Source organism: Apium graveolens, chromosome 2, assembly GCF_009905375.1.
Source record: "Apium graveolens cultivar Ventura chromosome 2, ASM990537v1, whole genome shotgun sequence".
Taxonomy (NCBI): Eukaryota; Viridiplantae; Streptophyta; class Magnoliopsida; order Apiales; family Apiaceae; genus Apium; species Apium graveolens.
The window spans coordinates 75,774,079-75,796,417 of NC_133648.1; the positions used below are offsets into that span (position 1 = coordinate 75,774,079).

General features: G+C 39.2%; 1 non-coding gene across 1 annotated transcript; it reads right to left on the reverse strand.

Moving 5' to 3' along the window:
* Positions 1-21,982: 21,982 nt before the first annotated feature.
* LOC141709912 (small nucleolar RNA R71) lies at positions 21,983-22,089 on the reverse strand. Its single transcript, XR_012570466.1, has one exon. It is a non-coding gene; the product is annotated as a small nucleolar RNA R71 (small nucleolar RNA).
* Between the last annotated feature and the right edge of the window lie 250 nt (positions 22,090-22,339).

Consider the following 22,339-nt stretch of genomic DNA (forward strand, 5'->3'; position numbering starts at 1 on the left):
CGAGTTTTCTATAACAGTCAACTCTATTCTCTAGAAAAGATACCTGTTCTTTTAATTTGTCTTGATTAATATGCACAAGTCTTAATTCATTGACCTCTTTCTCAAGGTCTGTGATCTGTAAACTTAACAGTTCATTATCACGACGTGCACAATCTAAGTTACCTCTTAGATGATAAACCATTTCAGCATCAGAAATTTTTACCTCTATTCTTGACGATGAAGCTTTTCCATCAATAGGCATAAGAGCAAGATTTCCTTCTTCTTCATCTTCACTGTCAGTATCATCCCAGCTTCTTCCCTTTGCCAGATAAGCCCTTTCAGAGTTCTTTCTTACTTGCTTTGGCTTCCTACATTCTGTGGCAAAGTGTCCCAACTCATTGCAGTTATAGCATCTAATGGTGCTTCAATCAACCATCCCTGTTTTGTACCCACCACTGCTGGTGTTAGAGGATGAAGATCCACCTTTCTGGAATTTGTTGTAGTTGGACTTGTACATAAGCTTGGGATTCCTCCTGAATCTGACATTAGAGAATCTCTTGACAATTTGGGCCATTGATTCATCTTCCAATTGCTCCAGCTCTTCCAAGGAATAAAAATCATCACTTGATTGATTTGTAGTAGGAGGATCATATTCTGCTACTAACTCATTTTCCTCACCCTTGGAAAACTGTACCATTCTTTCTAACTGTTGAGATTGTTGTTGTTGTTGACCTTCAGCTACAAGTGCAGTAGATGTGCTGACCATTCTATCCTTCCCGTAGACTTCCTTCTGTTGAATCTGCTCCAACTCATAGGTTTTTAACACTCCATAGAGCCTGTCCAAAGAAATCTCACTCAGATCTCTGGCTTCTCTAATGGCAGTGATTCTATGTTCAAGATGAGCTGGCAGTGTTAAAAGGAACTTTTTGTTGACCTCCCTGATTGAATAATACTTTCCATTGATGTTCAGGTTGTTGATCAACGCATTGTACCTCTCAAACACTTCAGTAATTCCTTCTCCTGGATTTGAATTTGAAATGTTCATATTCAGAGGTTAGGATTTCCAACTTGTTCTCCCTAACTTCCTCTGTGCCTTCATTAATCACCTCAATAGTTTCCCACATGTGTTTGGAATTTTTACAGTTCATCACATGTCTGTTCATCAAGGGATCAAGGGAATCAATTAATATTAATTGAAGGCTGGCATCCAAGGAGGCTTCTTCCTTCTCAGCAGGAGTAAAATCTTCAGGCTCTTTTGGATAGGTTCTACCTTTGGTAATCACAACATCATCTACTATCACCTCTGGTTCAATAACCATCGGAGTTTTTAGACCCTTCTTTAACAAGTTTGAATATTTGGGATTTTCCACTTGTAAAAATAAGAGCATCTTCTTCTTCCACATAATATAATTCTCTTTATCAAATTGTAAAATTTTAACGGTTCCAACTTTTTGTGAAGTCATTATGAATTTTTGAATGAATAAAAATTCAAGGAGTTGAAAAATCACAAAAGTCTAGGATCTTGATTTGTTCGTTAATGAGAAGGCTCTGATACCAATTGTTAGGTCCCAATGTGTTTGTAGAAGGGGGGGTTGAATACAAACAGTACCGAATAATCGAATTAAATGCGGAATAAAAAATGTGAAACAAAATTCAAGTTAAATAAAAATATTATTAAACTTGAAAGGTGTTACAACAACTGTATCGATTACAAGGAATTAATCTCAAATTAATTATCACAAATCTAGAATAAATTCGACATGAACTTTTTCTATTTTTGTAATAATTAGAATCAAGTGCTAAACGCAATTTGAGATTAAGTTCTAGGGATTTTGATCCGCTAGATTGTTACACAAGAACAAGATAAAGATTTCTAGTTGATTGGATTTAACTTTATAATCTAGAAATTGATCTTGAATAAAGCAGATGAAAATGAAATATTTGATGCGGCTGCTGTGTTCTTGTTTTTGACTTGTGTATTGGATGATATATGCTTTCTGCTGCTTCTGTTTCTTTTTAATTCATTCAACAGGATTGAATTGAACTGGAATGACAATCCTGAGCTCAGCAAGACTTTCGGTATGACAATCAAATGAACTAGCAAGACAATCAGAATGAACTAGCAAGACAATCCTCCTCCCAGTGTAACTTTCGGTGAGACTATTGTTTGTACTAGCATGACTTTCGGTATGACTATTGATTGTCATACCGATTGTCATACTAGTACAATCAGTTTGACTTGCTGAATTTAAATGAATTTTAATCCAATTTAAATTCTGAAAATTCCTAAAATTAATTCAGAATTAATTAATCAATTAATTCAATTAATAAATAAATTATTCTTCGCAGATATAATTTATTTTCTTAATTAAATTAGATGACTTAATTAATTAATAGAGAATTAATTCTAGTCTTCAACAGCACCCATCCTTCTGCAAATCTTCTGAAAATCACTGAAAATTATGAATCAATTCCACCACTTCAATGTTGACACTCGATGTACTGTCTGGTTCATGAGTGACTAACTTCTGTGACGTTTCTTCATGTCTGGACTTTGACACTTTGATTTTCTTCAGATTAAATCCTTGTAATTAATGATACTCTGACGAGATCTCTGTCACTTGATTAAATCCACGATCTTGATTTATATCACTGAGGCATGATCAACTTCTTGAACTTCTTCCAGTGAATTAACTCCTCAAGTCTGTAGATGAACCTTGTTTCTGAATCATTTGACAGATATTACTTTGCGAGATCTCTCTGACGGTCGATCCACTATTTACTTATTACATTCTTATTTGAGTTGAGTTGAATCCTCGAATATACAAATAGGCCTATGACATATGACTTACACACTATCAGCTGGACTCTTTTAGAGAAGTTTTCCCTTATTCATGTGGGGTTCTCCTCAATTTCTCAACATGGTATTTTTCTTCCCTTCTAGTTTTTATTTTCTTCCATGCATTATTGACACCACTTATTTTTGTTTTGCTCTTGTTTTTGCAGCTGCTAAGGAAATTAATGAGGATAACGTGTCTGTTGTCGAGGAGACCGCGAGGATGAAGAAGGCTCACATTGTGGGACTGGACACTCGAGGGAAGGCTACAGAGCCTAGCTTCTTGAGAAAGCATAAGGAGCCCATGGTGGAGGTTTCTGCTGAGGGAACTGAAGCCTAAAATGCCCCTATCTCTGCTGCTGCTCCTTCCTCTACTGTCACTGGCTCTTTTCAGCCTCTATGGGGATTCCGCTGAGGGGATACTGTGGTTGAATCCACAAAACATGCCTGGGATTGGTCTTACCATGGTGTAACTCCCAAGGACTTCACTGATGTTGTGGCTGCCCCAGCCCTGGAGAGGATAAAGCTCATGGGAGCTCAGTCCTTGGCCTCGGTACGTCTCTTTCTTACAACTTTACTTTCTTTCTACTTGTAGCATTTACTTGCCTTATATCTTTGTTTATTATTTCATTTCAGTCTATTTCCTACTTCCAAGGTGCTGTGAGGCAAGCTAAATCATGGAAGAGGGCTTCGGACAAGGCTGACAATGCCCTCAGAAAGTAGCAGAGGAAGTACGCTTCTTTGGAGCGAAAGTTGAAGTGTAAGGAGGAAGAGCTCGGAGAGTCCAATGCTGAGCTGGTTGTGCTAAGGGCTGAGAAGGACAAAGTGATCGACAACTATTTGGACTCGGAGGAGTTTACTCAGTCTATGAGGGTGAGGGATGACTCGGTGTTCCCTGGGTTTTTTAGGACTGGCTGGGACATGACCCTTGGGATCGTGAACGAGGCTTGTCCTGATATTAACCCAGCAGACTATGTCTGCCCTGACGATGAGGCTTTATTATAGAGGTTTTGCACCTGAGTGGTTGTCTCAGATCGTACCCCTCAGGACCCGCTTCTTTCTCCCCCTGAGTCATCTTCTAGGCCTTCTGCCGATGATAGCTCCTCTTCCTCCGGGACCACAGAGACATCCAGCTAGAGTGGCGGAGACGATGATATGGACGCTGTGGGCACCTCTGCTCCTTAGAGCTTTTCTAGCCCTGCGTGGCTTATTTATTTCACTTTGTCTTTGAGACTTTATTCATCAGACTTTGTACTATTTATTTGAACCAGATTTATTTATCGAACTTTATGCTTTCATCTCATGCACTTAGTTTACTTGCCATGCCACAGGGATTAAACATATTTCGAAAACTTTCTAAATTTCATCAACTGTTGGGATTCATCCCTTATACAAGTCTTAATAAACCTCAAAATAAAACTAAAACATGTAAATTCTAAGCCAACAAAGCTTCAAGGTGCTTTTCAACCTACTTGTCATCTTGACAAGTGTGAATCGTGCTCAACCACCCTACACATAGTAAATCTTCAGGTTTTGTGCATGCCAAGTTCTCGGGACTTCAAAACCATCCATAGTCTCCAGCTTGTAGGCTCCTGTTCCTTGAACACTTTTAACCTTGTATGGTCCTTCCCAATTCGGGGCAAGTTTCCCTTTCGGCCCAACACCAAAAGCTTCCACCTTCCTCAGAACTAAGTCACCTTGCTTGAAGAACCTTTTCTTAACCCTTAGGTTGTAGTAGAACGAAGCCTTTTTCTGATATTCCACTATCTTCGCATGTGCCTCATCCCGTACTTCATCAATTAGATCCAGGGCTAACCTTTGCCCTTCCTTATTTTCTTCAGCATTAAAAGCTTGAATCCTGGGAGACGAATGTGATATCTCTACAGGAACAACCACTTATGCCCCATACGCTAACATGAAGGGAGTTGCGCCAGTCGTGACTCTACAGGTAGTCCTATAGGCCCATAGTATTGGGAGTATTTCATCCACCCAGTTATTCCTCGACTTCTCGATCCTCTTCTTTAGTCCATCCAGGATTATTCGATTTGCCACTTCCGCTTGCCCGTTGGCTTGCGAGTGAGCTACGGAGGTAAATCGTAACTCAATCTCATTCTCCTCATAATACTTCTTGAATTCCTCATTGTTGAACTGTGTTCCATTATCGATAACCATGATACGGGGAATTCCATAACGACATATGATGTTTTCCCACAGGAATTGTGCAACCTGCTTAGTTATAATTTTGGCCAAAGGCTTGGCTTCAAGCCATTTAGTAAAATAATCAATGGCTACAATCATGAACTTCCTTTGTGTCATGGCCATGGGGAAAGGTCCCAGTATATCCATTCCCCACATGGCAAAGGGGATGGGAGTGTTGATAGAAGTTAACATCTCGGGGGTTCTTGAATAACAGGTGCATGTTTCTGATAACGATCACACTTCTTTACATATTCTTTGGCATTGGCCATCATCTCTGGCCAGTAGAAGCCTGAACGGATTATCTTATAAGCCAGTGCTCTGCCCCCCAAGTGTTGCCCACAGATACCTTCGTGTACCTCTACAAGAGCCAGGCGTGCCTCATCGGGCCTGAGACACCTTAAGTAAGGAACCACATAAGATCTTTTGTACAAAATTCCATCAATCAAGGAATATCTTAGCGCTCGAACAGCCAACTTCCGCGCTTCAGTTGCATCATTTGGGAGCCAACCAGTTTGGATATGGGTCTTAATGGGATCTATCCATGACGTCCCCAGCCCTATGGGAGCTACAAGCTTAACATCAATGCTCCGTGTTCTCAAAACACGGAAGTATATGCTTCCTGAACTTTCCTCTATCTCAGATGAAGCAAATGTTGACAACGCATCTGCCTTAGCATTTTCCTCCCTTGGGATATGCTCAACATGGCATTCATCGAATTGAGTCATCACAGCTCTTACTAGGCGGACATACTTAGCCATTGTATCATCCCTCGCCTCAAACTCTCCCGTGACCTGGGATATGACCAACTTCGAGTCCCCACAGACTTTTAAGTTCTTGACTGTCCCTGCTAGGCCGAGACCAGCTATCAAAGCCTCATATTCTGCTTCATTATTTGTGTTTGGGAAGTCTAACTTCATAGCATATTCAATCAGGAACCCATCGGGGCTTTGTAAAACTAGTCCTGCTCCACTTGAATTTGTTTTTGATGCTCCATCAAAATAGAGGACCCGATATTCCTTTTCCTTGACTTCCTTCTCTTTGTCCCCTTTATCAACTTCTGTGTTTGGAGGTACGATATCTTCCTGCCCCCCAACTTCTTGGATGGGTATGGTACATTCCACCACGAAGTCAGCCAATGCCTGGGCTTTTTTTGCCATGCGTGGCTTGTACTTGATGTCAAATTCTCCCAACTCTATTGCCCACTTGATTAGCCTTCCACTAGCCTTGGGACTATGAATAATATTTCTCAGGGGCTGATTTATTAGCACCTCAACTTGATGAACCTGAAAATTAGGACGCAACTTTCTTGAAGCCATTACCAAGGCTAAAGCAAACTTCTCAATAGTTGAATAATTCAACTCAGCACCATACAGAATTTTGCTAACATAGTATACGGGTTCTAGACTTTAAGTTCCTCTTTAACCAATACGGTGCTCAAGGCATTTTCTGAAAGGCCAAGTACAAGTATAAAACTTCATTCAGAGCTGGTTTGGCCAACAACGAGGCTTGGGCCATATATTCCTTTAGTTCTTCGAATGCCTTCTGGCTTTCCTCACTCCATATAAAATCCTTAACCCGTCTTCAAGGACTTGAAGAATGATAAGCACTTGTCCCCAGACCTGGAGATGAATCGCCCCAATGCAGCAACCCTTCCAGTGAGCTTTTGAACATCTTTGATAGTTTTTGGTGGCTCTATGTCCAGGATTGCTTTTTTTTATCAGGATTATCCTCGATTCCTCTCTTGGAGACCATCAATCCCAAGAACTTTCCAAATCCCACTCTGAAAGCACACTTTGCAGGATGTAACATCATCTGGTGGTATCTCAGGACCTCAAAAGCTTCCCTCAAATGGGTTATATGGTCAGTCTTTACTAGAATCTTGACTAACATGTCATCGACATAAACCTCCATGGTCTTGCCAATAAGATCCTTAAAAATCTTATTTACCAACCTTTGATAGGTGGCTCCTGCATTCTTAAAACCAAATGCCATAACAAGATAACAATAAACACCAAAGTTAGTGATGAGTGATACTTTTGGGATCTCATCCTTGTGCATCTTGATTTGATTGTATCCACTAAATCCATCCATGAAACTCAGCATCTCATGTCCAGCAGTAGCATCTATCAATGTATCTATCCTTGGCAGCGGGAAATAATCCTTTGGGCATGCATCGTTCAAATTAGTGAAATCCACACACATCCTCCATTTCCCATTAGCTTTCTTTACCATCACAGGGTTTGCTAACCATTCTGGAAATTGTATCTCCTCCATGAAACCAGCCTCTAAGAGCTTCTCTACTTCTTATTTTATAGCTTCTTACCTTTCTGGAGCAAAACTTCTTTTCTTTTGCTTTACTGTCTTCCGATTTAGATCCACATTCAACTTATGAGTGATCAATTCTGGGTCTATGCCTGGCATATCGGCTGCTGACCATGCAAACACATCACTATTTTTTACAAAAATTTCACCAACTTCCCTCTAAGGGGCTCCTCCAATGTGGCTCCAACGAAAGTCACTTTCTCAGGATCCTCGGGGGCTAAAGGAACCGAAACCAAGTATTCTATTGGCTTCCCTCTTTTCTCATCATTCTCTCGGATATCCATATCTTCAATAGGTAGAACCTGCCCCTCAACTCCATCTGCCCTCAGAGAGGCCACATAACAACTTCTAGCCATTTTTTGATCCCCTATCTCTTCTCCAATCCCATTCCGGGTGGGAAACTTTATAACTAAATGGTAGGAAGAAGGGACTGCCTTGAAGGCATGTATCCCTGTTCTTCCCATAATTGCATTGTAAGTTGAACTAGCCTTCACCACCACAAAGTCCAACATCTGTGTTGCTTGCCTTGGTTCCTGGACTATGGTTGTTGGCAATTTAATTCTCCCTTCCACGGGGCATTCCACTCCTGAAAATCCATATATCGGCATATCGGTTGGGGTCAATTGAGAATCATTATAACCCATCCTTAAAAAGGTGTCATGGAGTAAGATATCCACTGAAGCACCATTATCTACAAGGACCCTCTTTACCGGGTTGTTCCCTATTATTGGTGTTATGACCAGCGGGTCTTCATGAGGAAATTTCACACCTTCCAAGTCAAAATCATCAAATGCCATTGTTACTCCTGTCCTAGCCCTCATTGGGGCTTCCGAACAATATACATGACTTCTCTAGTATATGTTTTCCTTGCGTTCTTGGATAAACCAGCAGCAGTTGGTCCCTCAAAGATTGTATTTATCACAGGACCCCGGGGTCGTGGTCCTCCAAAGATCACATTTATCACCGGTCCTCTAGCTGGGGATTTCGCCCCTGCTCGTCTTGATCTCTCCTACGATCATCGAAGTTCTTTCTCACATTGTTGTTCATATCTCCTTCATCTCTAGTGTACTTGTTCAATCTTCCTTTTCGAATAAGGAACTCTATTTCATCTTTCAATTGTCTACACTTATCGGTGTCATGACCTGCATCCTTGTGAAATCTGCAATATTTTATCTTATCTAGTTTGGTAGGATCAGCCTTCAGAGGTTTAGGCCAACAAATATCTTTATCTTTCTCAATTTCCATTAAGATCTAGCTTCTAGGAGCATTCAACTTAGCATATTCAGGGAATTTTTTTCCAGGTTCTCCCTTCTTTGGGTTTGAATCAGGGTTTTGCTCAGTTCTAGGATACTTGTCCTTAGTGATATATTCCAGATCAGTTTTCCGCTTCTTGCATCCAGTGGGCTCGTTACTTACTACTGTCTTCCTCATGCTCTCCACCAATTTAATGTACTTCCTGGCCCTATCTTGGAGCTGCAACATGCTTTCAGGGGGGCGCTTGGCCAAGGACATCTTGAAGAACTCATCTCTAGTTCCCTGTTGCAGTGCTATCATAGCTACCTTGTCATCAAGGTCCGGGACTTTTAAAGCTTCCTTTGTGAAATGATTTAGGTAGTCTCTCAAGGATTCCTTCGTTCCCTACACAATGCTCATAAGGGATGTTGAACATTTCTCATGCACTCTCCCGCTGATGAATTGCTTAATAAAAGCCTAACTTAATTCTCTGAAGGACCCAATAGAGTTTAGGGGCAAACGACTATACCATCTTTGAGCCATTCCCGACAGGGTTTGAGGAAAGGCCCGACTCTTAATAGCGTCATTCACGGGCTGCAATAACAATGTATTAGAAAATGTCCTGACATGATTTGCGGGGTCTCCAGTGCCATCATAAGCTTTGATAGTGGGCATCTTGAACTTTCTTGAGATATGGGCATTCATTATCTCTTCAGTGAATGGTGGAGTAGGATCATCAGGATCTCCAAGAGGGAGAAGGTTGCTTGGATTAGCCCTTGGGACTACAGTCCTTCTTTGTGATAGACCATCCAGGTCTATGATTGGAGGAGGATTTCTCCCCTAGGTGGTAGTGGGGGTCTGGGAGCCCGGTACACCTCCAAGTCGCGCTTCAACCTTTGAATCTCAGTCTCGTGAGCCCTGATTCTCTCCTGTACTTCTTGGGGATTCATCCATCGGGTGCTCCTAGGATGTTGATTACCATCAGGCATCGGCTCTTTTCCAGCACGTCTCCTTCTTGGGGCCACTTCATCATCCGAAGATTCGGAGTCTCTCTCTGTATAAGGACTAGAAAATTCCTGACCCTCCGGGATAGGAGCTAAACCTTGTATGTAGGGGGTATTTGCCCCCGTGCTTCACTCCATCCAGCGTGTCCACTTCCTCCAACCTCGGGGTAAAGGGGCATCCCATAAGGGGGGTTAGTGGTCACAATAGTTGAATACTCATACCCAACAGGTCAAGAATTCACAGGTGTATGTAGTTGTTGAAGTTGGGGATTCGTCCCTTGAGGAGCTGGGGGAATCATCCCTTGAGGTTGAGGTCCAGTTACACCTACCTGGGCTCCTCCCTGGGTGGCGCCATAGGTTGAATACGGAGGTATCTCCACTGTTGACAAAATCACTTGGGTTGTCGCAGCTGGTGTACCTCCAAGGGTGATGTTTCCGCTCCGTGTTCTAGCCATGGTTGTTGTTGCGTATTCCCACAAACAGCGCCAAATGTTATGGATTAAAAACTAAGGCATATTAAATGTTGTATTTATTACTAAGGTTCGGGAGCTCAAGGCCTTTAATGGCTGCTCTCGTGTTTCGTAGCTTAACTCTGCCTTTACAAGATGCCTACGTATCTCTGTGAGTTAGAGAATCAAGTCAAAAACATAGTTCTGATCTGTGGGGTGAGGCCCTTTATATAGATGTCAAGAGTCCTTGAATTGGACTTGGGTTAGGAGACTTGGTGGGCAAGTCTCAGAATTAGAATGGACTTTGGAGTCCTAGGAGGTAGGAAGCTGATTCCTTATCCCACGAGATTCCTTGGAGGCCAATCTACAATGATTTATTTCCCCACTAGGACTCATCTTATCAACTGACGTATCCCTTATTAATTATTTATGAAATTAATTAATATTCAGGGTTTTGGGCCCTCTCAAATGGGGCTAACTTTCATCCCAACTCTGATATAATTTAATGCAACATTAGTTACATACTCAGGCCTTATTTTATTCCCTATCAGGTTGTTTAGAATTTATTGGGAGAAGGAATTAGGGTAATGGAAGGAGTTAAAATCGGATGGGGTGTTGTTTTGTTCTGATTTTTCAGGCTTCCTTTTTTTCCCTCCGCCCCGCTTCCCCAGCGCGGGCGCGCCATGCTTCTGTAATCTCAGCACGGCCGCCCCGCCAGGCAGTGCGGGCGCGCCATGCTTTTGTAGAAAATACCCTGTTTTTTCTGTTTTTCTGATTTTTTTTGTGTTTTCTTCTGGTTTTTCTTCCTTCTATCTTCTACTAATGTACATAATCTTGGGTTGCCTCCCAAGAAGCGCTTGGTTTACGTCTCTAGCTTGACAAAGAATTCTGAGATCAAGTTGATAATATAACGGCACTAACCACCTCACGGTTTACCATATTTCCATAGTAATGTTTGAAACACTGTCCATTCACCTTGAATGCTTGGCCTGGATCATTCTCAAAAATCTCTACCGCTCCATGTGGAAACATGGTTTTGACAACAAACAGCCCTGACCATCTCGACTTCAATTTCCCAGGAAAAAGACAGAGACGAGAGTTGAACAAAAGAACTTGTTGCCCCGACACAAATGATTTGAGAACTAGACCCCTATCATGCCACCTCTTGACTTTATCCTTATACATTTTGTTGTTCTCATACGCTTGAATTTGGAACTCGTCGAGTTCATTCAATCGAAGCATCCTTTTCTTACCAGCTGCATCCATATCAAGGTTCAATTTCTTCAAAGCCCAATATTCTTTGTGCTCTAGCTCCACAGACAAATGACATCCTTTACCATAAACCAATTGAAATGGTGACATGTCTAGCAGAGTCTTGAATGTTGTTCGATAAGCCCAAACAGCTTCATCCAGCTTCCAAGACCAATCTTTCCTCGATGGACATACAACTTTCTCTAGAATACGCTTGATCTCTCTGTTAGATACCTCAGCTTGACCATTAGTTTGAGGATGGTAGGTTGTAGCAATACGATGATTCACATTATATCTCTACATCATAGCAGTGAATTTGTGATTTAATCATGATTTGTATGCCTTTATTTGGATTTTATATCAAGAAAATTGTTTTACCATGCTTCCATGATGTATAAAATCCTATATTGGTATCAGAGCATAGGTTGTATGCATATAGATCTGTGATAAAAAATTCAGAATAATATGATCTTGTATGAATTTATTATGATTTTTGCAAGTTATATCATGGATTAATTATGATTGATTAGACATTGTTTCTCAAAATTGTTTTGACTGTAGATCTGGGTTCTACAAGTGTTGTAGATCGTCTGGGTATTTTTTCATAATTTTCTGATGTGTGGATTAATTATTATGATTTTTTGAAGTTGTTTTAATTAAAATTCGTAATTAAATATATGTATATATAGTATATATATATATATATATTTGTTTGCTGCTGGAATAAAGAGAAAGGTGTTCTGCTGTTGCTGATTGATGGTGGCACGGTTTTCAAGACAAGGCGGCGGCAGAAGCTGACAGGCGCAGAAGCTGCACGCGGGGAAAAGGGGTGTCGCGCATTCCAGGAATGCGTTACACCCTGTGGCGCATTCACGGAATGCGTTACATCTTTTAATGGCTTAAAAGGGTTGTAACACATTACCGGAATGCGTTACAGGGCTTGTAACGCGTTCCTGAAATGCGTTATAGCCCATCTGTTTTTTTTTAATTTGATTTCTGGGAGTTTCGTAACTCCGTTTTGGGTGTGCAATATATCGTTGGATTCGTTTTTCCGAGACGGATCTAATGGAGTTGTCAAATTTTTTTTTATATAAATGTTTTGAACTGTTTATATTCCTGAAAGTGTTTTAAACCTGTTTTTAACTGTTTTAATTACTTTTAAATGCCTCATGTGATACATAGAGATGTATAATGCTTAGACTAATATGCTACATGATTTAACATGCCTACATTTACGTTTATTCATGCTTATATATGTGATATATGCTTAACTTATCATGCGATGATAGATTTAGGTGAACTTAATTAACATGAGGCGTATGTTAGACAATCTAGTATAGTGAAATTGTTTCATGACCTTAATATAAATATTATGAATACAATCATGAGATTCTTGTGTTTATCAAACACGTAATTGAATATGAATTTTCAATATTAAGAGAAAGGATGATTCTGTCAACAACAGATTTCTATCTGTAAGAAAGGGGTATTAAGTGACGCCTCTTGACAATGCTCCCCCCGATCTGGGAATCATCTGATTATCGATTATTGATTTGAAATATTTAATTTAAAAGGAAGAATCTCTTTATAATATGATTATGATTGTAACGTAATGTAATCCTGAAAAAATTAAATAATATCAAGTAGTAATTGGCCAATAACACAACGGGCTTGTGTCGGTCAAAGCCTTCCAACATGGTAGAAAATAGTTCTTATTTTTGAATCATTGTCGATTCGTGCTATAGCCGAGGGCTTTGATTTTGAAATAAGAAATACTTGTCTATTACATAGAGATGTGTGCATTGAATTAGAATCTAAAGGTCGTTACGTGCTGCAGCCGTGGGCCGTTGGAGACTGATTCAATTGTACGAAATGTTGGGTTAGACTTGACTTAGAATATTGAGTCTGTCATGCTACCGCCGTGACACAATTATTCAAGAGGCTAAAGTTTTATTAGGGAATAACATAAGATGTAATTGATAAGAGTTTTCTGCCTATTGAACATCACATGACGTTTCGTGCTACAGCCGAGGTTGTGTGATGGAATATAGGATCCCTATTCCCACTAGCATTATGAATGCTTAATTTTTCACTTAAGGGGGTTATATAATTTAGATAAACTAGTGGGAGCCACTTATGAATAAAGACCCGATTCATAAAGTGTTTTGAAATGAAATTGAATATTTGCTAAGTGTTGTTATGTGTTCATCATTTATAGATTTACTATATACGTTATGTCTTCTGCACTATCACTCCGGAGTATACTAGATGCTCACAAGTTGACTGGTCCTAATTTTGCTGACTGGCTTCGAAACTTGAGAATTGTTCTCAGGGTTGAGAAGCTGGAATATGTGATTGACTCACCTAAGCCTACTGAACCTGCTAGCGATGAACATAATGATGAACATGTTGTGTATCGTAAGTGGATAGATGATGCAAATGTTGCTCAATGCATCATGCTAGCTTCCATGAACATTGAGCTACAGAAGCAGCATGAGCATATGGATGCTCACACTATCCTTATTCATCTACAAGAGTTGTATGATGTGGCAGGGAGGACAGCTCGATATGAGATATCGAAGGAGCTGTTTGGTTGTAGGATGTCTGAGGGATCATCTGTGAATGACCATGTACTTAAGATGATCAATTTGATTGAACGTCTTGGACAACTTGGTTTTGCCATGGATGGGGAGTTGAGCCAAGACTTGGTCTTGCAATCACTTCCGAGTTCGTTCTCGCTGTTTGTTGTGAACTTTCACATTAATAAGTTGGATGTTAGCCTGCCTGAACTCCACAACATGTTGAAGATTACGGAATCGAATTTTCCCCTAAAAAGAGTTATGTTCTTCTAATTGGTGAAGGTTCCAATCCTAAGAAAAGGAAGAAGAACCCTTCCAAGAAGAAGAAAGTAGGTGAGAAAAAGCCGGTTCCACCAAAAGCTGAAGACCCCAAGAGCAAAGCTGTTTTCTTTCACTGTAACAAGGTGGGGCACTGGAAGAGGAACTGCAAGGTTTACCTTGCAGAATTGAAGAAGAAGAAGGGTAGTGAGACTACCGCTTCTGATTCAGGTATGTTCATGATCGAAGTTAATATGTCACTAAGTCAAATTTCTACTTGAGTATTAGTACCGTCTGTGGTTCTCATATTTGCAATTCGTTGCAGGGACTAAAGGGAAGTAGGACTCTTGAAGATGAGGTGATTCTACGTATGGGCAATGGAGCAAAGGTTGCCGCCATATCTGTAGGATCATTTAGTTTACATATGCCTACAGGCAAGACTATTATTTTGAATAATTGTTATTACGTTCCCTCTATTATGAGGAATATTGTTTCTATTCCTATGTTGGATTTGGATGGTTTTTCATTTATTATTAAGAATAATGAATGTTCTATTCTTAGAGATAATGTTCTTTATGGACGTGGTACTTTAAATAATGGTCTGTATGTATGTGACGTAGAGCATAATTTACTTCAGATTGAACAAACTAATAAAAGAAAAAGGGATGATGAAAATCTCACTTTCTTGTGGCACTACAGACTTGGTCATATTAGTGAAAATAGACTGCGGACATTGCATAAGGAAGGGTTACTTGACCCCTTTGATTTTGAATCATATCCTACATGCGAGTCTTGTCTATTGGGTAAAATGACCAAATCTCCATTTAGTGGACAGGGAGAGAGGGCTGCAGATTTGCTAGGATTGGTACACACAGATGTATGTGGACTAATGTCTACGCAAGCCATGGGTGGATTTTCATACTTCATTACTTTCATAGATGATCGATCTAGATTCAGATATGTGTATTTGATGAAACACAAGTATGAAGCCTCTGAAAAGTTCAAAAAATATAAGTATGAAGTGGAGAAACAAACCAAACATATTATTATAACTCCTCGATCAGATCGAGGTGGTGAATACTTGAATGGTGAGTTTCTAGATTATCTCAAAGAAAATGGTATAGTCTCCCAGTGGACTCCTCCATATACTCCACAGTTGAATGGGGTATCTGAAAGGAGAAATCAAACTTTGTTAGACATGGTTCGGTCCATGATGAGCTATGCGAATCTTCCAGTATTCCTATGGGGTTATGCATTGGAAACCTCAGCATATTTACTGAATAAGGTGTCTTCCAAATCTGTTCCACAAACTCCATATGAGATATGGAAAGAAAGGAAACCGAGTCTTAAACACGTTAAGATTTGGGGATGTCCAGCTTATGTCAAGAAAGTTGACCCAGATAAGCTGGAATCTCGATCCGTAAAATATACTTTTGTGGGATATCCTAAAGAGACTTTAGGGTATTACTTTTACACCGATCATCGGGTGTTTGTCTCCAGACATGCTACCTTCTTGGAAAAGCAGTTTATCCTTGAAGGAAACAGTGGGAGCAAAATTGAACTTGATGAAGTTCAAGAAGCACAAACTACTACGGATCAAGTGGAAACACCTGTTCAGACTGAACAACCTTCTGTGGAACAACCCATTCGTAGGCCAGGGAGAGTGTCTCGCCGACCTGAGAGGTATTATGGCCTTGTTATTGAGAATGACAATGAGTTGTCAATCATTGATGATGACGACCCTGTGACCTATAATGAGGCTATGAGTAGTGTTGACTCAGAGAAATGACATAGTGCCATGAAATCCGAAATGGAATCTATGTATACCAACCAAGTATGGACTCTGGTTGAGGCGCCTGAAGGTGTTAAGCCTATTGGGTGCAAGTGGGTATACAAAAGAAAGATTGGAGCAGATGGCCAGGTGGAGACCTATAAGGCCAGGCTCGTGGCAAAAAGGATTCAAACAAAGGCAAGGGATTGACTTTGATGAAACTTTTTCGCCTGTAGCCCTTTTAAAATTAATTCGGATTTTGCTTGCGATTGCTGCTTACTACGACTATGAGATCTGGCAAATGGACGTGAAAATGGCCTTCCTCAATGGGGAACTTGAAGAGGAAGTGTATATGACACAGCCAGAGGGTTTTCTTTCCAAGGGAAATGAACACCAAGTGTGTAAGCTGCTGCGAACCATATATAGTTTAAGGCAAGCTTCTCATAGATGGAACATCTGTTTTGATGAGACAATCAAAGAGTTTGGTTTTATCAAAAACATAGATGAACCATGTGTCTACAAGAAGGTTAGTGGGAGTGTGATAACATTTCTTATTCAATTAGTGTGATGAGTAGATATCAGTCCAATCCAGGTGAAGACCACTGGAAAGCAGTGAAGAACATCCTTAAGTACTTGCGAAGGACTAAGGACATTTTTCTTGTTTTTGGTGGTGAATCTGAGTTAAAAATAGAGGGTTATACTGACTCTAGTTTTCAATCAGAAAGTGATGATAGCAAATCTATGCCAGGGTACGTGTTTACTTTGAATGGTGGTGTGATTAGTTGGAAAAATTCCAAACAGTCTACAACGGCTGACTCCACAGCGGAAGCAGAATATATAGCTGTAAGTGAGGCTGCAAAAGAAGCCGTTTGGATGAGGAAATTTGTTTCTGAGTTGGGAGTTGTTCCTAGCATTGAAGAGCCTATTATGTTGTATTGTGATAACAACGCAGCAATAGCACAAGCCAAGGAACCTAGGTCTCATAAAAATTCCAAACATGTCCTGCGGCGCTTTCACCTAATTAGGGAGATTGTTGAAAGAGGAGATGTCAACGTCGAGAGAGTTGACACACATAACAACATAGAAGACCCTTTAACAAAGCCACTTTCTCAAAGTCACTTTGATCGTCATAAAGACAAGATGGGTATTAGATACCAGAGTGATTGGCTTTAGTACAAGTGGGAGATTAAAAAAGATGTGTCCTAAGTCCAATCATGTATGAGGATTTAGGAATAACTTTTATGTAATCAATTTTGATTTCATTGATATTAATAAAAGACTTGTTTAGTTTTTATTGCGGGCTCTATCTATTTTAAGTGTTTAAATAAGATATACCACAGTTTAGAGTAAAGTTTTTTTTGGATTGTGATGAGATCATAATAATGAGACCTAAAAGATGATAACTCTAAACTTAAATAGTTCCTGGTCGTAGGATTACTAACTGGTAATTAATAATCCACAAAGGTCAGTATATACTATGCTTGCTTCATTATGAAGGCTTTCTGTTCTCATAGACATTTGTGTGGTGACATTATAGCTAGTATGTAGGTGCTTATTATAGAATAAGTTCACTGAACATGACTCACACAGCTGAACAACTGATGGAGTTCACTCACGTGTCAGCAGTTGTTCGCATAGTGATAGTTGTACAAGTACCCTTAGACTTGAGATCATCATAGTCATCTTGTGTACACTGAACTATGCTTTGCTTTAGTTTTTAGTCTCCAGGGACAATTATAAGGGCTCTACTGGGTATAGGAATTTGTACACGAAGATAGTGCATGATCAATAAAGGATCTACCCCTTCCAGTGAAGGAAGAGAATGTTCAATGCTGATCCACTTATGCTAGTTCAGGAATCTCTGGCCAGATGAATGAAATTAGAAAGGAGTTTATAATTTACATTAATTAGAACTAAGCATAGTGAATGGGAAAGCATATGATTAAATAAGATAGGCTTGACACAAGTTCCATGCCTTGTATTTAATCGTGACATCACAGGGTAGAAGGAATTGATTGTACGGTAACTATTCACTGAATGGGTTCTTGGTATTCTAAGTAGTGAATTCGTATTATCCGGATAGTCGCGATATGCTGAGAAGTATCCCTCACGATGTAGAATAAATATGATTAATTAATTAATCATATTTAATGAATTAGAGAATTTATATAAATAATGATAAAATAGTTTTATTATTATTTATTTCTACTACCGGCTTAATATTGAACCTACAGGGTCACACCATAAAAGAGAATGATTTAATGGTGGAGGAATTAATTAATAATGGCTAATAATTATTTATTTATATAATAAATAATTAATTGGAAAATTTAATAATTGATTAAATGAGATTTAATTGATTATAAATTAATTAAGAAAAAGTTCTTAATATTATTAAGAATTTAATTTTTGGAAATTAAATCAAGTGAGAGAATTATTTCTAATGTGTTTAGAAAAAGGATTAATAATTAAAAGGTGTTTTAATTATTAGTTAATTGGTTAATAAGAATAAAGGGTTAATAATAATAATATTTTATGGGAAAATTTTCAGCTGGAAATTTTGCCTATAAATATACTATTATAAACCCTATTTTTGCTTTAACCTAAAAAGTTAAGAAAACCCTGATTCTCCCACCCCTTCCTCCTCCATCACATTGATCTCTTGGTGGATACCGGTGGAGTGCTTCACACTTGAGGAGCAGCTGCTAGGGATCTCCGCTCGTCGTTTTTGGATCGTTTTTAAAGGTTAGAAACGATCCCTTATGATTTAATCACGATTTGTATGCCTTTATTTGGATTTTATATCAAGAAATTGTTTTACCATGCTTCCGTGATGTATAAAATCCTACACAAACACCATCAAGCTATTTCACAGTTTCAAGTATATTAAGATAAGGACACACTGCAGATTATTTTCAACCACTACGCTATCAACAACAACTTCCAGTTTGAAGTGCACAAGTCTTGCAATTGGATGTTGTATGCATCAAGGAATGGCAATACGAGTCAGTTTATAATTTGAAGATTCATGAAAGATCATACTTATGCTATTGATATAAAATTTAAAGGTCAAAAGCAATAATTGTAATTGGATGTTGCGTTCATCAAGGAATGGCAATACGAGTCAGTTTATAATTCAAAGATTTATGAAATATCATACTTGTGATCTTGATATAAAATTTAAAGGTCAAAAGCAAGCAACCACAGCAATCATTGCAGATGCTATCAAACAAAAGTTCACAAACATAAAGACGAGTTACATAGTTGCGGATGTTATACATGACTTGAGGCATGCTCATAATGTTAATGTAAATTACAACAAAGTTTGGAGGTCTAAAGAAAAAACTTTGGATATTATGAGAGGAAATGCAACTCATTCATACTCTGAATTGTATATTTCAGGTTCCGTAATTGAACTTCAGCTGGCTAAAAATATATATTTTATGTACGTATTCTTAGCTTTGCACACTTCTATTAAATGATAGAATTTTTGATTACCTATTGTCGTTGTTAATGGAAAATTTCTGAAATCCGCACACGGCGGTACTCTACTGGTGGCTGCAACTCAAGATGCAGGTGGTAAAGTTTTCCCTCTAGTATTTGTAGTGGTTGATTCAGAGAATGATACATCTTGGGAATGGTTTTTTGTGAAATTTAAAAAAGCTTATGATGTCAGGGAAGGTATGATAATACTGTCAGATAGACATAAAAGCATTACAAAAGCATCTAACAATGTATATCACAAAGTACCACACGTGTTCTACATTTTTCATCTACCTGGAAACATTAAAACCGAGTTTAAGAAAAATTTGAAGAGGATAAAAAATAAATTTCATTATGCTGCAAATGCGTATACATTAATAAAATTTAACTATCTCATGTCCCCATTTCATTGCCGTTTACAGAAAACAAGCCTCAATGCTTGTGACTATTGTTCAACATATTTTAAGAAAGAAAGAATGCTTGCAGCTTATTGATAAGTGGCATTTTATACCACTTAGAACGTCTTAAAATGGCTTAAATTGGTGTCTTGAAATCAAGTATTTTCTGTATTTGATGCATTTTTCTAGTGTTTATGCATTTCAGGGTATTAGTTGCATTTCGGAGGAGGAATCATCAAGAATAAGCCTTGGCATGTGTTCACCATTGCGAGAGGAAGAGAACGGGCAGATTACGGCGAAGAAACGGAGCAAATTGGGAATTTTTCCAGTAGGGTCCTGCGCGCCCGCGCAGCAATGCTGAGCGGCCGCGCAGCAGCCTTGCGCGCCCGCGCAGAAATGCTGAGCGGCCGCGCAGGGTCGGGGAAAAAGCTGAATTATTTTAGACTTCTACTTCTGTTTGGCTTCCAACTTCTATATAATCTGAGTTTTATGAGACTATTATATAAGTAGATTTGAGACGTTTTCATAGAGAATAAGAAGGAGATTATGTTTTAAATTGTGTTGGCGCAAGAAGCGAATGAGATAAGGAAGAAGACCGATTTAGCACACTGCAGCGAAGAGGAAGCATATATTCTTGTGATTCTTGTTTCGTTGTAATGTTGGATGCTAGTTTTCTTGCTTTGGCTTATTTACTCTTGTGACATACTCTGTTTTAATATAATTAGTTTAGTTATTATTTTCTTGTGTTGATTATCATGATTTCATATGAACCCATGATGGCGATAAGTTCTATTATGGGCTAATCGTGATCATGGGGTTGCAACGGATTTATTATGAAATTCTTTAGTTAATTGTTTAATACTTTAGTGTGTGATGATTGCATGATATCTAGTATTGGTTGTGCGTATTCGTCTTATATGCGTCGCGAACATATAAGATAGGGTGTTAATCTCTTGTGAAGCGACGGTGGATCTTGAGATTTAGAACTTGCCATGCTAGCATAGGTTCATGTACGTTGTGCATGATTAGTGGGTAACTCTAACAGTTTTATTTGCCCTATGTAATCAAAAGGAATAACTTGTGCTTAAATCGTTGTGTTGTCAATTTCTGTAGACATATAGGAACTCAACATAATTGATGACTATTCAACTTCTATCTTAATTGTGGATGCTTGGTAGAATGGTATTAGTACAATGAAAGTTGGCTTTTATCAGTTTCGTATTATTCGATTAATATCATCACTGTCACATGCTAAAGGTTATAACAATGGCTATAGAAGGAAGTAATAATGAAGTTGTGATCTCATGAGTATTTTATTATTGATAAGTTGAAGTGTTAGTTAAGTGGTTAATTAAGTAGTTAATTATAGTTAATATTTAATCAACAATTTTAAGTGTTATTATCTTAACATTGAGAAGTAGTCATACATTGGTGAGTGAGTTTAATTAGACAAAACTTAGTCTGAGTCTCTGAGGGAACGAACTAGAAAGTATTCTATATTATTTGCGAACGCGTATACTTGCGTGAATATTAGTGCGTGATTTCGCCCTAACAAGTTTTTGGCGCCGCTGCCGGGGACTCGGCGTATTTGTTTAGTTTATGTACTTACCATCATTGGTCATTAGGACTCAGTGATTAGGAAGTAGTAGTTAATTACTCTTTTCGGTTGTGTTTCAGGTACTTTAGCAAGCGTTTATGCAAACTCGTTCTCGTGCTCGCAAGAGGACCTTAGATACAGCTGAGGAGAAAGACGAAGTTCTTGATACTCCTAAGAAGTTAGATTTTGAGGATTCGGATTCAGGAACTGAGCAGAAAGAACCAGTAAACATGGGAGATCGTATTGTTCAAGCTGATCCAGCTCTTATGGATTTTTCTCGGCCTAAAATTGATGACATTCAGTCAAGCATCCTTCATCCGGCTATTCAAGCTAACACCTTTGAAATCAAGCCGGGCACTATTCAGATGGTGCAGAATTCTGTTTCTTTTGGAGGAGCGGCAACTGAAGACCCCAACATGCACATAAGGAATTTTGTCGAGATCTGCAGCACTTTTAAGTATAATGGCGTGACTGATGAGGCTATCAAGTTGAGGCTTTTCCCATTCTCACTGAGGGATAAGGCTAAAGACTGGTTACATTCTGAACCAGCTGGGTCCATCACTACGTGGCAAGATCTTGCGCAAAAGTTTCTGGTGAAGTTTTATCCAATGGCAAAGACTGCTGCTATGAGGAGTGCTCTTACTCAGTTTGCGCAGCAACCTACAGAATCTATGTGCGAGGCTTGAGAATGCTGCAAGGAAATGTTGAGAAAATGTCCACATCATGGAATGCCGGATTGGATGGTAATCACTGGTTTTTATAATGGTTTGGGGGCCCAATCTCGGCCCATGCTCGATGCAGCAGCTAGAGGCGCCTTATGGGCTAAAAGCTATACTGAGGCGTATAATCTTATAGAGACAATGGCTGCAAATGAGCATCAAAACCCAACTCAGAGGATGACGTCAGGCAAGGTAGCAGGTATTCTGGAAGTTGATGCAGCCACCGCTATTGCAGCCCAGCTCCAAGCGCTATCAATGAAG